The 14,928-nt window shown below is 43.5% G+C and overlaps 1 protein-coding gene across 6 annotated transcripts in view; it reads right to left on the bottom strand.

Annotated features, from left to right (window-relative positions):
* kcnq4 (potassium voltage-gated channel subfamily Q member 4) overlaps positions 1 to 14,928 on the bottom strand; it is a 40,199-nt gene that overhangs the window by 16,337 nt on the left and 8,934 nt on the right. The gene's annotated exons all lie outside the window — the stretch shown is intronic.

The following is a 14,928-nucleotide window of genomic DNA, read 5'->3' as shown; positions in this document are numbered from 1 at the left end:
TGTCAATCATGACATCAGCTGTTATTACTGTACGACAACATGTGAAGTGAGTTGCACAAAAACACACAGCCGTCTGTGTGTCATGTGACGAGCAAACAGCGAGGCGGGATCAACCAGGTGGCAGCTGCTGGTCTGGATGTCAGAGCCCCCAAAGTTAGAGAACACTTGTTGGACACGGAGGCAGTTCTCATGGTCTCACACAACGCTGCCCTGTCTCTCCCATTAGTAACGCGGTTAACACCAGTCCATCACGTAGCTTGTTTGTTCCTCTTATACCAACCACAATGAGCTTTTTCTAAATTAGGACCCCTAGTGGCAGGAGATCTGGAATAAATCTAAAAGGGACGGAAAAAATCAGAAGTGAAACTTGCAACTCGCATAACGACATAATACTTTCATCAGCAATAATTTGGAAAAAGAGGAAATGAAAAAAGAAAAAGTAGTGTTTGGTCATCACGTGTGTGAGACGTCAGTGAGTGAGCAGCCTCCCTGAATGTTTGTGTTTCATCTGCCTGGCCAGCCGCAGTTTCCGGATGGCGAGACGCCACAAATGGAAAGACAAAGTAGACGGCTAGAAAGACACTGTGTACCAAGCGTGAAGGAACAGACACCTCCAAATTACTACTTTATATTTCTCAGCCCAGTGATGCATGAACGGAGGAGAGTTTTGTGTTGCCGCCGCCACAGATAGTGTGAAGAAAAGGCACTCAGATAACCGAGTGTGCTGACTAAACTGTCCGTCTTGTTTCCTCTCAATTAACTCAAAGCACTGTGTGTATTTCCATAAGAAGGTGATTAGTTGGGGGCGGCATCTCAGGTGATTTCTTTCCCCGACTTGTGCTTTTTTTAACGACTGGAAACGAGTCACAGCACAGATAGCCGGATCAACAGCTTGGCTTCTACAAAAATGCAGATGCAACATTCCCGTAGAAAGAACTTATGGAAGCAACTCTAGATTTGGCCTGAATGCAATACTATCGCTTACATACGGGAACTCTGAAACACTGCAATGAGTTAGTGCCAGCATCCATCACAATATGTGTTTATGCAGCCGGTTTTTTTCAAAATCACAATGTGGAATTCTGCTGGGTGTCGAGAAACAGACTCCTCAAACCTCATCCCAGTCAGACCGCATCTCATCCAGACCTCATCCCATTCAGACCACATCTCATCCAGACCTCATCCCATTCAGACCTCATCCCATCCAGACCTCATCCCATTCAGACCTCATCCCATCCAGACCACAATCCGCAGGCAGGCTTCAAATCACAATACCTGCCAAAACTCCCAAACTCCCAAAGAACAAATTAATGTACAAAGAAACAAATGCGAAAGAGATAAATAAAATTAAACTGATGAGGAGGCGTTTAGACATGTGGAGCAGGAGTCGCATTTCTGCTGAGGTCACACTTTTCACCCCAACCCCCCCCCCCCCTCCCTCCTTTCAGGGAAATGTCAATTAAAACCAAAGCATCAGTCAAAATCCACCAAATCAGCAGGACTGGTCTCATGGGAACCTTGGGGGGGAAAAATGTGTTCAGCCCTGAGTGCTTTACTGACGTGCCTCAACAAAATATCATATTGAACCATTTCAATAAAGATATCTGGAAAGGATTTAGAGATGAGAAAAATGTGAAAATTAGCTTAAATATTGCTGTGATGGCGAAGACAATAAAATAAATCATTGAATAAATACCCCTGTATCCAGAGGTAAAGATCACAACATTTTCAACACAAGATATAATGTCTCAACTACTACTGGCCTGAACATGTGACCTGACCCGGGGTGAAGGGAGGATAACGTGAAGTAAAAGCCCGTCTCTTTATGTGCATTATTAATGGACATGTTAATGTACAGATGTGCCATGCAGGAAATCAAAAACAGGCCTGAATAAAATCATTTATTAAAGTACGCCGCTCAAGAGGTTTACTGTAAGGCTGTCTGCATTAGTAATTGCTCCAGAACTTTTAGAAAGAATAATGCATGCTCTGCTGTATCCACCGAATATCCAGTTGGAATATCTGACTTTCCCCCCAAAAGCCGACCGAGCGTAATTTGTCTCACGGACAGTGTGGAGAATCGAGGAAAATGCGAACGCAGTGAGACAGAGAAGGAAGGAAGGAAGGAAGAAAGGAAGAAAGACAGACAGACAACACAACTCTTCATTTATACTGTACAATTGTTATTCATTCCCATCCCAGGTACAGTACCCTGAAACTGTACCGATCAACATACCACAAGTGTATAAAGTGGAGGTCCAGAGGGCCGCTGGGCTGCTGGTGGGCTAGACAACAAATGAATGTCCAGCAGCCTAAGAGGGCAACCAGATTGCTTTTAATGGAAGCTGGGCCGGGAGCTTTTTACTGCTGTTTTCCTGTAAGCATACATAAGTGAAAAGGGAGCTCTCACATTACTCTGACTGGACTGTGAAAATATTTGAGTGAGATAAATAGGCTTAACCAGTGCTAATAAACATAATATGACATTGTGCATTACTGCATTACACAAGTGTGTGTGTCTGTATGTGTTGATGAAGGTGGGCACTCCTTCGCATCCTGCCAGGGAAGCTGAGCCGGACTGTGGGAGAGTGCACCTTTTGATTCAATCATCGCCGGATGATAAAGCAGTTACACACAAACAGAGGAGGAGAGGGCGACGAAGAAGACTGAGGGGAGATTCAGAGAAAGGGAAGATGTGAAGACGGATGGTTTGTGATTTGAAGAGAGGGGAAAAGAACAATGTTGTGGAAAGAGTAAAAAAAAAAGAGAAACGAGGAAAAGTAAGAACAGGTGGGGTGAAGTTAGACATGAAGTTGAAGGGTCCCGAGGTCATGACACTTCACCTGTATGTGTACGTGAAAGCGCACGTGTATGAGCGGCGCCAGCCCTGATCAATGAGGCCCCGCCGACAGCGCTCGGGAATTGACCCGCCGTCTGTTCACACTGCAGTGGCACAAACAAAAACACACCTTCCACAAGGACACACACAGGTAAACACATAGACCTGCTTCAACAAACGGACCAAAAGAAGCTCAATTGGACCATCAGTTATTTATAGCATATATATATATATATATATATATATATACCTATGTCAAATGTCACCGTGTGGAAATGCTGCACATCTTAACTGAATTTATAAAAGTACAACACACAAACACACACGTCCTTACACAGCGCTAACATCAGCTAGGTGCTAACAAACAAGCAATAAAGAGAGGAACTATTGAGCTCTTTCCAGAGAGGAGGAAAGAAAGGAAGGAGGTGATTTTCGCGGCGAGTGAGGAGGAGGAGGAGGAGGAGGAGTGAGTGTGTGGTGATCAGAGAACGAGGAGGGAGGGAGAGGAGAAAGGGGGGAGAAAGGTGGAAACAGAAGAAAGATATTAATAGCATGTCTCTCTCCTTAAATAGCGACTGCAGGCAAAATGTGCGCAGGTAGCTGCCGAGCACAGCTCAGCTCAGAGCAGGCCAGCCCCCCCCCCCCATCTTCTTCTGGGACGGCAAACTTTTCAAGGCAGGAACAAAACCCCACACACAAACAAATATGAGATGAAAAGTGCTTTTTCACGAGGAAAGATGCTGAGTGAGCGATTCAGAGGCTCTATAGTACCGGTGCACGCCCCTGGAAGGGGAGAGAGAGAGAGAGAGAGAGTGTGTGTGTGTGTGTGTGTGTGTGTGGAGGGGGGGGGGGGGGGCAAGAGCAATGTGTTTGTTTTCCTCTGAATGCCACAACATTCAGGAATATTACGTGACTAGATGAATTATTTACATAACTGAGAGTAACTGCGTTCACACAAAGAGCGCTACATGCTCTCTGACGTAGGCGCACCACTACTGTTCAGATGATCTCACACAAGTACACACACACACACACACACACACACACACACACCCTCACCAAAGAGCCACAGACTGCCATGCTGTTCCATCTGATGATGCATTTCAAACAGAGTGCCAATTAGACTGATACATTTTCCTTGCTGGAGTATGTCACTCCCAGTCACAGCATGAAAGTAACTCTCTCTCTCACACACACACACACACACACACACACACACACACACACACACACACACACACACACACACACACACACACACACACACACACACACACACACACACACACACACACACACACACACACACACACACACACTTCTCTCACTCAGCCAGTGTTACATCATATCATAAGTTAGTCCTTTGTTCCCTGCTTGTGATCCATTGAAACTAATCCTTCAGTTGCTTAAAACATCAGGTTAAACAGAAGGCTTCTTCCTTTCTCTAAACGTTAGTTCCTGATCCCTGCACACTGTGATAATGAAGCATCACACACAATGGATTAAGGCTGCAGGGCTGCAAAATGAAGTTTCCAGAGTCTTTTAACCAGTTGTGAGGATTCCAGTGATTTATCGGTGCCTTCAGCAAATACAAAGAAATATATCAGTGATCTTTATTCCAGAGAATGAGGCTTAATTACACAAAACAATCCTTGAATTTGTTATTGAAAAGTGACGTTTCCAATAACTATATTTTAATGGTCTCTTCGGGATCTGGTTGTTTTCCAGCAGTTCATAGTTTTCAAGGCGTTATTCCAAACGCAATCATTTTGATATAATTAGACCACAAGCAGGAGAGAAAACACTTGAGCAATTACATTTCCTTCTCTTGGTTACACTGTATAAAATATCCAACTTAACCAGCAATTTTTTTTAACTATAGAGTCTTTAAAAAGTGTCATTCAAGAAACCGCTGAGAATCATTTACATTTTTTCCCCCCCATCTTGAGTCAGCGCCTTTACCAGAAGTTTACAACCCTCCCACCCCTTAACGCCACACCAGCTATCCACCTCCAGCATAATATATGTAAACATCAGTATAAAATATGCACAACGATGTTCCCACAATTGTTCCCAACTCCATTCCTCAAGCTGGACAAAAAGCTATCGGTCAGAAACTACATCCTTCAGGATCATGTGGGGCTGGAATCAATCCCAGCATGCAATGGGTACACCTGGACCGTTGGCCAGTCCATCTCAAACAGAAATCACGGGGACTGTGTAACCCTCGCCAAGCCCACTCTGTTAAAACTGCACTCCCTGCATAAAAATGAACTCATTCTGATGATTATATCCGGGGTGGCAAATTGATTGAGCAGCAAAAACAGGTTAAAAAGATAAAGATGAAGCTCGTGTCGCTGTTCATTTATAATATGGGGGCAGTATTACTTGGGGAAATATATTTTCAATGCGGTGGGTCATTTCCTCTGGTTCTTAATTAACACACAAAATGCATCAAGGTGGAGAGATACAAAGGGAAGTGAGGGGTCGGCTCAGCGGGGACCGCGGCGCTGGGTCCCTGCAGGGATTTAAAGCGGCTCCCCTCCGGTTCCCAAGCCAAGTCCCCCCAGACTACCGCTGCCCTCAATTTCATGCAAACTGAACCCTTGAGCAGCATTGTTTGCTTGTTGCTCAGGTAATGACCACTTCAATCATTTTCATATTTTAATACAACAACATACACTGCAGAGAAGGGTTGGATCGATAAGTCTGCCAGGTCTTAGTGGCTGATGTTAGCCTCCAACTATTCAGTGTTTGGGTAAATGTTGAAATTGCAGGACAGGAACGCTGAAATAGATTATAGGTCATTTAGAAACGGGGTCACATTTACATAGTTTGTGCAGTATGTAATCAAATCAGCGTGCATGTGTTTGCCTTTAAAAGCAAATCATTATCAACCGATAGAGCCTCGTTTTATTGTTTTAACACCTAAGTATCAATATCTCTATCCGCCTCTTAAACAGAGCTTCAGTCAGGCTGAACTCTACACAGAGAAAATACAGAGACAAAGAAAGGACATGACCTTGGCGTCCTCAGTTACGGGTCCTACGGCGGTTTCACTCCTTGAAACCAGCAACACTTATCTCGGAATGCAGGAATGCAAGCATCAAGAAAAGTGTTGCAATTGCTTTGGCCTGTTATTGCAGGTTTTATTTCATCTCCTCCTGTATATGAATCATTCACGATCTGCATCATGAGTAACATAAAGGCCTCTCCTCGTCATCAGCCTTGATTCATTAAACTAAGTGATTTATGCCTCATAATTAAAGAGCATTTCATCGCTTCTTGGAGCACACACCCTCCAGTTTGGTATCTGTACAAAAAGCTGCTTACACACACAAATAGTATATTATAGATTCATACTCAATGTGAGAAGGAGTCAGTGACAAATATGTGGTAAAGATGGTTAGAGACTGAAGAAATATGTCCAGTGTGGTCACATATCTAACCAGTAAATGGGGTGAATGAAAATATAACCACAGTGGGAGAAAGGTTTTATGTGTGTGTGTGTGTGTGGAGGGGGGGGCGGATTAATAGTAATTACGCAGTTTCCTGGTGATTGGCGGTGCTTTAACTTGGTGGGAATATCAGATGGTGGGCAGGCCGTGACATCAGGATAATTCAGCGTGAAATTGTCCACATAAATTATAGAAAATGTTCGTGCTTACAGAGAGAGAAGCTGGGAAAATGAACCCGCTTCATTTTACTGGCATAATATTGACATCAGTCGTCCACTAAGCTGGAAGAAACGGCGATCATCGTAAAAGACCTTATAATCAGGCGTAAGCAGCACACACACACACACACACACACACACACACACACACACACACACACACACACACACACACACACACACACACACACACACACACACACACACACACACACACACACACACACACACACACACACACACACACACACCACTCCATTGTTTCTGATGGGGGTTTTTCCCTGATCTTCGTGGACTCCATCTATCAGTGAATTGTTCCGTGCGGAGCTTCAAGATGCGACCAGGGTGCAGGCGAAGTGCTGAGAGAGCTCTGACATTTAGCTGTGGACTTGTCACCACCAGCTAGCCAATTAGCACAGAGTCTACAGACTCTTTAGGAGGTGAATGGGCTGCCACTTCACACACACCCGTGCGCTTGTATAACGCTGACATTTCGCCGTTGAACCAGTGAGCGAGCTCCGCCTTCACACAGCTTGGATCAGCAGGACTGGGTTTGGGACGAGTCTTTGTTGGGACCAAAAGGGAAGCAGAGAATTTTATATCCGTATCAAAGTATTTTGCTCTAAAAACTTCAACTAGAAGAGCGGGCCCACCATGTGAATTACTAGAGGTTTATTGGAAGTGAAACACCCCACGATCCCAAACACTTGTACACCCCCGTCGCCCCCCTACTACACCTGAATTTCAGGCCAATCATCATTACTCTGCAGGTCTAATCTTGCTACCATGGCAGCGGGGATCTCCGGTGATGGATTGCAGAGGGTCAGGGGCATCTCTCGAGGATTGAGAAACAACAAAAAAGAAAGCGGTGACTGTAACATTTGAACTCGGGTTAATGGGATTGGGATCAGCAGTTTGAGGCGAGGGGTGTGAGAGAATGAGTCGGGGTCACGCACAAAGCCGGTGCTCAGCGGATCTGGAGGAGGAGACGACATGATCTGCAGAGAAAACAACGGTTGCGTTGATGTTAAGGCCACCGCTGCTCATACTGAGCTTTGGAGGCATTTAAAGCCCCCCCCCCCACCCCAAATAGTGTGATGGAGCCGTTAGTGCGACATGTTGAAATGCCACATATTTTAAAGTCGTTCTCAAAAACCAATTGTGTTTGAGACAGAGGAGAATAAAAATGACTGAAAATTGATTTTGGGGATACCAAACTCTTTAAAATATATATTGTTGGCGATACTGTTTCAAAATTGCAGGAGTGTAACCACTTTTTCTCCCGACAGGTTCTGTTTTTATACATTTTTTTTGATAGAGAACAGGTTCCCAAAACCATGGATGCTGCATCCACATGGCACACATCCCAGACTGCAAACTGCATTCATGTATTAAAGAGAATATCTTGGCCGGGCAGGTTATCAGTCAGTCTAGAGTTCCTCAGTGATCTGTGCCTTCATCTCACTACGACACACATCAACTGTTAAAACATAACAGTCTGACTCACTGGAAAAATACATAACCTAACCCAACGGCTTGTGTGGACAACATTAATTGAAGAAACGTGTTTTTTTGTGTGTGTTTATACAACCGTAAACCCTACATTTCACACTAATTCAGACATATAAATAAAATGCATACTTCTACTTCTTTAACCAGTGTCAAGTCTTTAGAAAGCAGCAATCCATCCCTGCAGCACCACCACTCTGTTGTCAGTCGGTAACCAAGGCAGTGACTCCGTGACCCTAAAGCTGGAGTTCCTTTCTTTGATGGTGCACCGTCCGTTTGTGTGGGTCAGATATGCAGCGACTTCAGGGGTGGTGGGTCTGCCTTCGCTATCCGTCTGTCAGCGGTATCTCTGCGGTGATTAAAGTCAAACACGGGTACCCGGGTCACATCACATGGAGGGGGGGCTGCACTGTGTTACTCCTCAGTCCAGTGTCAGCGCTGCCGTCCCTCCCTATCAGACTAAACCTTTGAGTGTCTCTCTCTGCGTGTCTTTGTGTAACTGTCACTGACTGTATGTTATGTGTAATTTTAAGACAGAGACCAGAGCCATGGGGGGAAAGGGTTACATCACCCCAGTGAAGCCCTGCATTTTCCACAACCACCTTCTCACCGGCAACTATAACCACGGACAAAATGTGGAGCAAAAGTTGTATTACAGGGGAAATACGTCCATCCATGTCTGCCCTAACATTGTCACATGTTGTTTTACGCTTCTACTACTCCTACTATGCTTTTTGCAAAAGAAATGTAACATAATTGAGTACATATACTTCTATTCAAGTGTTGAAAACTACATTTACTTGGCGTTACTATGGATATTTAAGTTTAAAGATTAGTAATGCTGTTTACGCCAAATACTTACTTATTTATGTTATGTCAGATCATTTTTGTCTCTTTTTCGGTGGCAGGAGTTTCTTGCGTTATAGTTTCAGAATGATGACGATAGTTGGATAACTCTTATATAGAAAATGGCATGAAAGGTCTCCAGGATTATTATTATAGGCTTGAAACAAAATTTCCCCCGAGGAGCATGCCCCCGGACCCCACTTGGTTTGTTTATTTATTTATCTTATTTAATTTTTTCCTTGCCTCCTCACTCTGTGTTCTCCAATTTAACACCTGCGTTGTTAATTTGTTTGGGGGTTATTTTTTTTGTAAAGCACTTTGAGCTGCATTTAATGTTAGGAAAGTTTGTTATTATTATATTATTATTAAGTTTGGGCTGAGCCTGAATGTTTATGTCTGGCTTCACCTGTGTTGGCCTGAGAATTTAAGGTTGGGGAGCCGTTTGTTTTTATTCCTTGTACATAACACAATATCAAAATTAAGAAAGTGGGCAAAAGAGCACAGCTAACCGTATTTTGTAGGATGAAGGCCACTGCTCCTTATGTACTGGTACTACACAGCACTCTGTTGACCCTTGTTCACTTACTGAATATAGCACAGGAAGTAGGATCTCAACACTTGGACATGGCCTTCTGTTCTCCTACATTTTGGGTGATAAATATCTCATCTGTGTGTGTGGTGTTATTTTTTCCCCTCTGACACACATCCCCTTGTGGCCAGACAAACACAAAGCAGGATAAAGAGCATTCATGAAGTTCTCTCCTCACACTTAAATCCCTCCTTCGTGTTGCTGGACTGGATGCTCAAACATAATTCAGAACCTCCCACACAAGACTGCAGATGCTACATATGCTTTGAAAATATTAGTATCACAACACACTGCTAGAAATCATGTTTGACGTGTACCTTTGACCCCTTTCAAACCACTATAATCAGTGTTTTACATTGTTTTCTTTTCTTACACCCTCAGCCTCATCCTCCTTCATCCTCCTCTTGTTTTCTCCACTCCTCCTCTTCCTCGTTTCTATAATGTAGCTGAAGCAGAGACCGGTTCTGAGTGGGCCTCTCAGCCACACCCTCTCCCCTCTTTAACTCATTATAACCAATCAAGTGAGGGAGGGGAAGGAGAGATAACACCCTCTGCTGAATCTCATCTACCTCCACCCGATGTTCCTCTCCATCCAGACCTCCTCTTCTTCTTGCTATTCTCTCTCTGCCGACCATCCAATCGGGTGACTCTGTTAAGACTTTGCCCACGCTGAAAGCCAGAAACAAACCAGTGTGTACAAAGTGCTCGACCACGTTGAAAGCAAAAGTGTATTCTTAATCGGCACATTCCAAAGAAGGTCGAGAAGCCGAAGGCAACAGTGTTCCAAGGTTACGAAAACATGTTGAGACACAGTTGGCACAAACCAAGTGTTGTCATGAAGATGGATTTATGCCATTTGTTAGATTCATTTCTGAAGATGATGATATGTATTGATATTTTCACATTGTATCGATATATTGGATTTTTGATAATCGGATTGATATATCAATCGACCTTAACTTGGGCTGGGTATGTGTACCAAATAACCCAATACATAGTATCAATACCTGCAATCAGGGACGTTGTAGGCCTATTTTAGGGGGGGTGGAGCTACCCTAAATTGTTCCCAAGCCCCCAAATACTTTTTATTTTATTTTTATTTTTTGTCTTTATTTTCAGAATGATCTCATACCAATGAAAGGGTATACATATAGTTTTAGAGTTATAGCATCATAGTCTGGAGAAAGAATATACTTTAGAAAGAAGCATTTCTGTAAAGCCTATTTCTCTTTTTGTTTTTTTGTTGTTGTTTTTTTACTCTTGTTTTTACACTCAGACGATGTCAGTTGCTTTTAGCTTGTTATTAGCTTGACTTCTTCACTGGTTGTTGTGTAGTTCTAATACAATACTAAACATACAATGCTAAGCCCCCCCACCTGTAAATCCTAGTGACAACCCTGCCTAAAATCAATCCTTTTTATACCCAGATCGAGAAAAATAAATTGTCAGACCATGTGAGCAAATTGGAGCGTGTGCAAAAGATGGAGCACAGAGTGGATTTAAAGAAAAAATTAAATGAAGAAAGTACATTCAATTAAAAAAGGACTGCCTACTTTAATCCAACCAGTTTTATTGGCCTTGTGTGACGTACACTAACTCTAGGATCACAGGAAGTCACTCAGACGTCACAGGACACCACACGGTCTGGCAGCCATGGTCCGAAATGACTGATTAAACTGGAACCAGCATCAAAGAGAGAGAGAGAGAGAGAGAGAGAGAGAGAGAGAGAGAGAGAGAGAGAGAGAGAGAGAGAGAGAGAGAGAGACACTAAAAAGAGACAGATATACAACAACAGATGTATAGATAGAAATAATAGGCATGGGGTGAAGACAAGAGTAGCAGTTACCACAAGGAGTGAGTATCAGTCAGACATAGATCATGACGAGAGACAGAAAGAGGTGGTTGAATAATGTATTGGACGGAGGAAAGGGACCGTGAGTCGAGGAGAGCCAGAATGGAAAAGAACCAGAGATGTACGAGGTTTCGTCTGTGAGGTCTCATCACACACTTGCTGACATTGCTTTAATCTCAGGGCCAAGAGAAGACTAGAAGGCCCACTGACACACACACACACACACACACACACACACACACACACACACACACACACACACACACACACACACACACACACACACACACACACACACACACACACACACACACACACACACACACACACACACACACACACACACACACGTTGTGAAAAGGGAGTGAAACAGCAACAGTAGCAGCAGCAGATGTAGAGGCCTTGAGACGGTGGCAGGATGACCTCCTCCTCTCACTACAGTGAAACCTGTTGACTTCATGTTGTGAGCAACCAGGATAGAGAGAGAGAACAAAGGAATTAAAATGTAAAGCCAGAAGGAAAGAGGGGGTATAAATCAGACAAACACACACACAGCTAAGCAAAAGATGAAGTATGAAGTTCGGTTGGAAATAGAGCCGAGAAGTCGATTACAGCAAAAGGAACTGAAAAAGTAACCGTCACATGGGAAGAGAGGAAATGACACTGTCCAAGTGAAGCAAGGCATTTAGGGCAGGAGGGGACAGCAGACAAAAACAATCTCACAAGAGTAATCATGGCTCCGCCGTTAACATTATTGTTGATTATTGTTTATGCCCACAATGTAACTGACCAATTATTTGGACACATAAACACACACACACACACGAATGCGCACACATTTTGCAAATGTGCGTACGCCAATCAAGACCTTTCCTGACAGCATGTACACTCAGCCACATGAGCAATGAAACACACGCACATAAAGTATATATATATATATATATATACACACACACAGTATATATACACAGACATTGCAAAGCGCTTTCTGCAGGCGAGGCAGTCCTTATAAATACGGTCCCACATTGTGATTTTGTTTGAGCCCCGTCTCCATGGTGCTGCTTCCTCACATGTTTACAGTGACTGCCGTTATAAATTAAAATGATCTTAACAACACTTAAGATGGGCCTTGCATGCTGGTGCAGCCCGGCAGGGACAGCGGGAGAAAGTCACAGAGACCCGGGCTATCCCAGGATCTAGAGAGACAAGAGACAGACAAGAAGCCCGAAGAGGAAAGAAGACAGAAAGAGCGGGGTTTTGCTCCAAAGTCATGCTGAAAGAACCGAGGAGGTTCAGTTGTGGTTTGAGTGTGCCTTTACAACCGTGCACACACGTCAGGTATGCCTGCAGAGTCATGCAGCCTCCTCATCCTGAAACCTATACAGCACAGCGGTCACATGCTGACCAGGGTAAAGTTACAAACACGTGGACAGTGAATAAAATCTAATACCGCAGCAACAACAAGCCGGAGAGATGCAGTCTGATTCACAGAAATGGTTTGGACCAAAACACATCAGTGAGATCGGCCCGCCTCTGCAGAGACGAGTGCTTTTAGATTTGCTTTCAAGCTCGTAAACATTTACAACTCCAATATGCATTCTTTTTCAGATCAGGACATGCAAAAACCCGGACTTGAACCCGGGACCCTCGTACTGTGAGGTGACAGTCCTAACGACGACACCACCCTTATCAGCAGGGCTTTTTTTTTTTTTTTTTTGCATCCATGTGTTGCAAAGTACATTGATTTGTCAGTTTAGATAAAAGTAAAGTTTAAATTACCATCATATACATACAAGATATGAAATAACATTCATCCTGCCAGAGGATTTTAGCCATATTGTGACTTCTACTGATGAAAAAGGTATGTTAGTGGAACCTGATATTGTCTCTGCAACCTTCTTAAAAAAAAACAGCATTTCCTGTGGCTTTTTATTATTTAGATTTCTAGCTGTGTCCGCCATCCCACCTTTTATCACCTTAACTGTCATAAAGACCAGTGATTGTGAAGGAGCGGGCTTTCCCACATATTTATTAACTCGCATGTTAATTCCTCATCAGCACTTTGCCACAGTTAGCATCCGCTGATTACCGGCGGTGTGCAGATGCAGACACCCATTAAGGTCAGGGATTAAGTGTGCTGCTGAGAGATAATGGCAAGGCTAAAGCTATTGATTTATTTGCTGCCTGCCCTTATGGTCTTTGCAGCTGCTGGCGACACACAGACCGAGCTTCCCAAGCACTCTAACTCACCCTGAACACCTTGGCGAACGCATACGGGTGTATGCTTACATTCATTCAAGTCCTGATACTTCCCGTCATTGAAAATAAACGTGAATGGTGGATGAGGATCATCGCCACCGATTGTGGACGCTGGAGAACATGATCCTCACTGGGATGGTTACTGTACGGAAGTGTGTGCCCAGCAGCTCCCCACCATTGTAAGATTTAATAGAGTCATTGGCAGGGCAACTGTGTCATTTACAGAGGCTGACGTGACAGAGTGGCCTTCCCATGGCTTGTGACACAATACACTTCCAGTCAAAAGACCGTCCGACTTTACTGGCAGGGCCGTCTATCGTCACCAAACTCTTAATTGTCCTGTTTTACCCAACAGCTGGGTTGCAGAGCTTTAACAGTCCAGGGGCACATTGATTTAAAGCAGGGCTGTGTGAGAAGCAATGCAGCAGCAGCAGCACAATGAAAAGAGTGTTTCGAGACAAAGCTCCCTGAACAGCCAGGCAGAGAGGTGTTGGATTAAATGTAAAGTTGAATAATCAACAAAAAGATGGATTGAATTTGTGAAATATTTTTTCTTTTTGTTTTGCCCTCATGGTGCAAAAGCACAGAGAGGGAAGGGAAAGTGTAATGCAAGGATGCAACAAAAGTTCCTTTTGGATAGAAAGTGTAGAAAAACATCCTTCTCTCTCTAAATGAGCAAATGAGTGAACATACTTGAAGTGGCCTGTTGACTATTAATTTCTTTCACTTTTGCAATGAATGAGTCCCTGTTTTAGTCTCTTTTTGAAGAGCTTATGGGGCAGCTGGTTACATTAACATTAATCATATGAATCAGCAGATTGCTTGTGTGTTTGTATCTCTGTATGGAAATCTGGATTCAACCCGTTTTATCCATCTTGATTGTTTAAGAAAATTTCTATGAAATAACTTATGAATTAGACCACAATTCTAAAAAAGGACTCTGATATTTTCATGTGTTTCGACCTTTTTTTAAAAAATCAAACACATGCAATGTATTACATCACACACTGAAGTTATCCCACCTCCTTAGCATCACTGTATGCACGGAAATGTGTTAGCAGCAAACATGGAGTTTCAACAATATAGTCTCCTGAGAACACGCTGGCAAAAATCCCAGAAAATTAACAAAATCCCCCCACCTACGGCGTGTTGTTTAAATGAATGACTGCTACCAGAAAATGACACAATAATTTGTCAGTATTTGCAGACCCTGTAGTGCGTCTATACATGAGAAGACTCGCCACCTCTGCAGAATTCACAGATGCTATATATTTCAGAGCGACAGAGAGAGATGTAATAATAAGATATACAGTGGAAGGGAGCTGTGAGACGGCCTCTGGACTTTCCTGGCTGTGAAA

This window comes from Eutrigla gurnardus, assembly GCF_963514095.1.
Source record: "Eutrigla gurnardus genome assembly, chromosome: 17".
Taxonomy (NCBI): domain Eukaryota; kingdom Metazoa; phylum Chordata; class Actinopteri; order Perciformes; family Triglidae; genus Eutrigla; species Eutrigla gurnardus.
The sequence above is the reverse complement of the archived record's forward strand: the minus strand, read 5'-3'. Positions and strand labels throughout refer to the sequence as shown.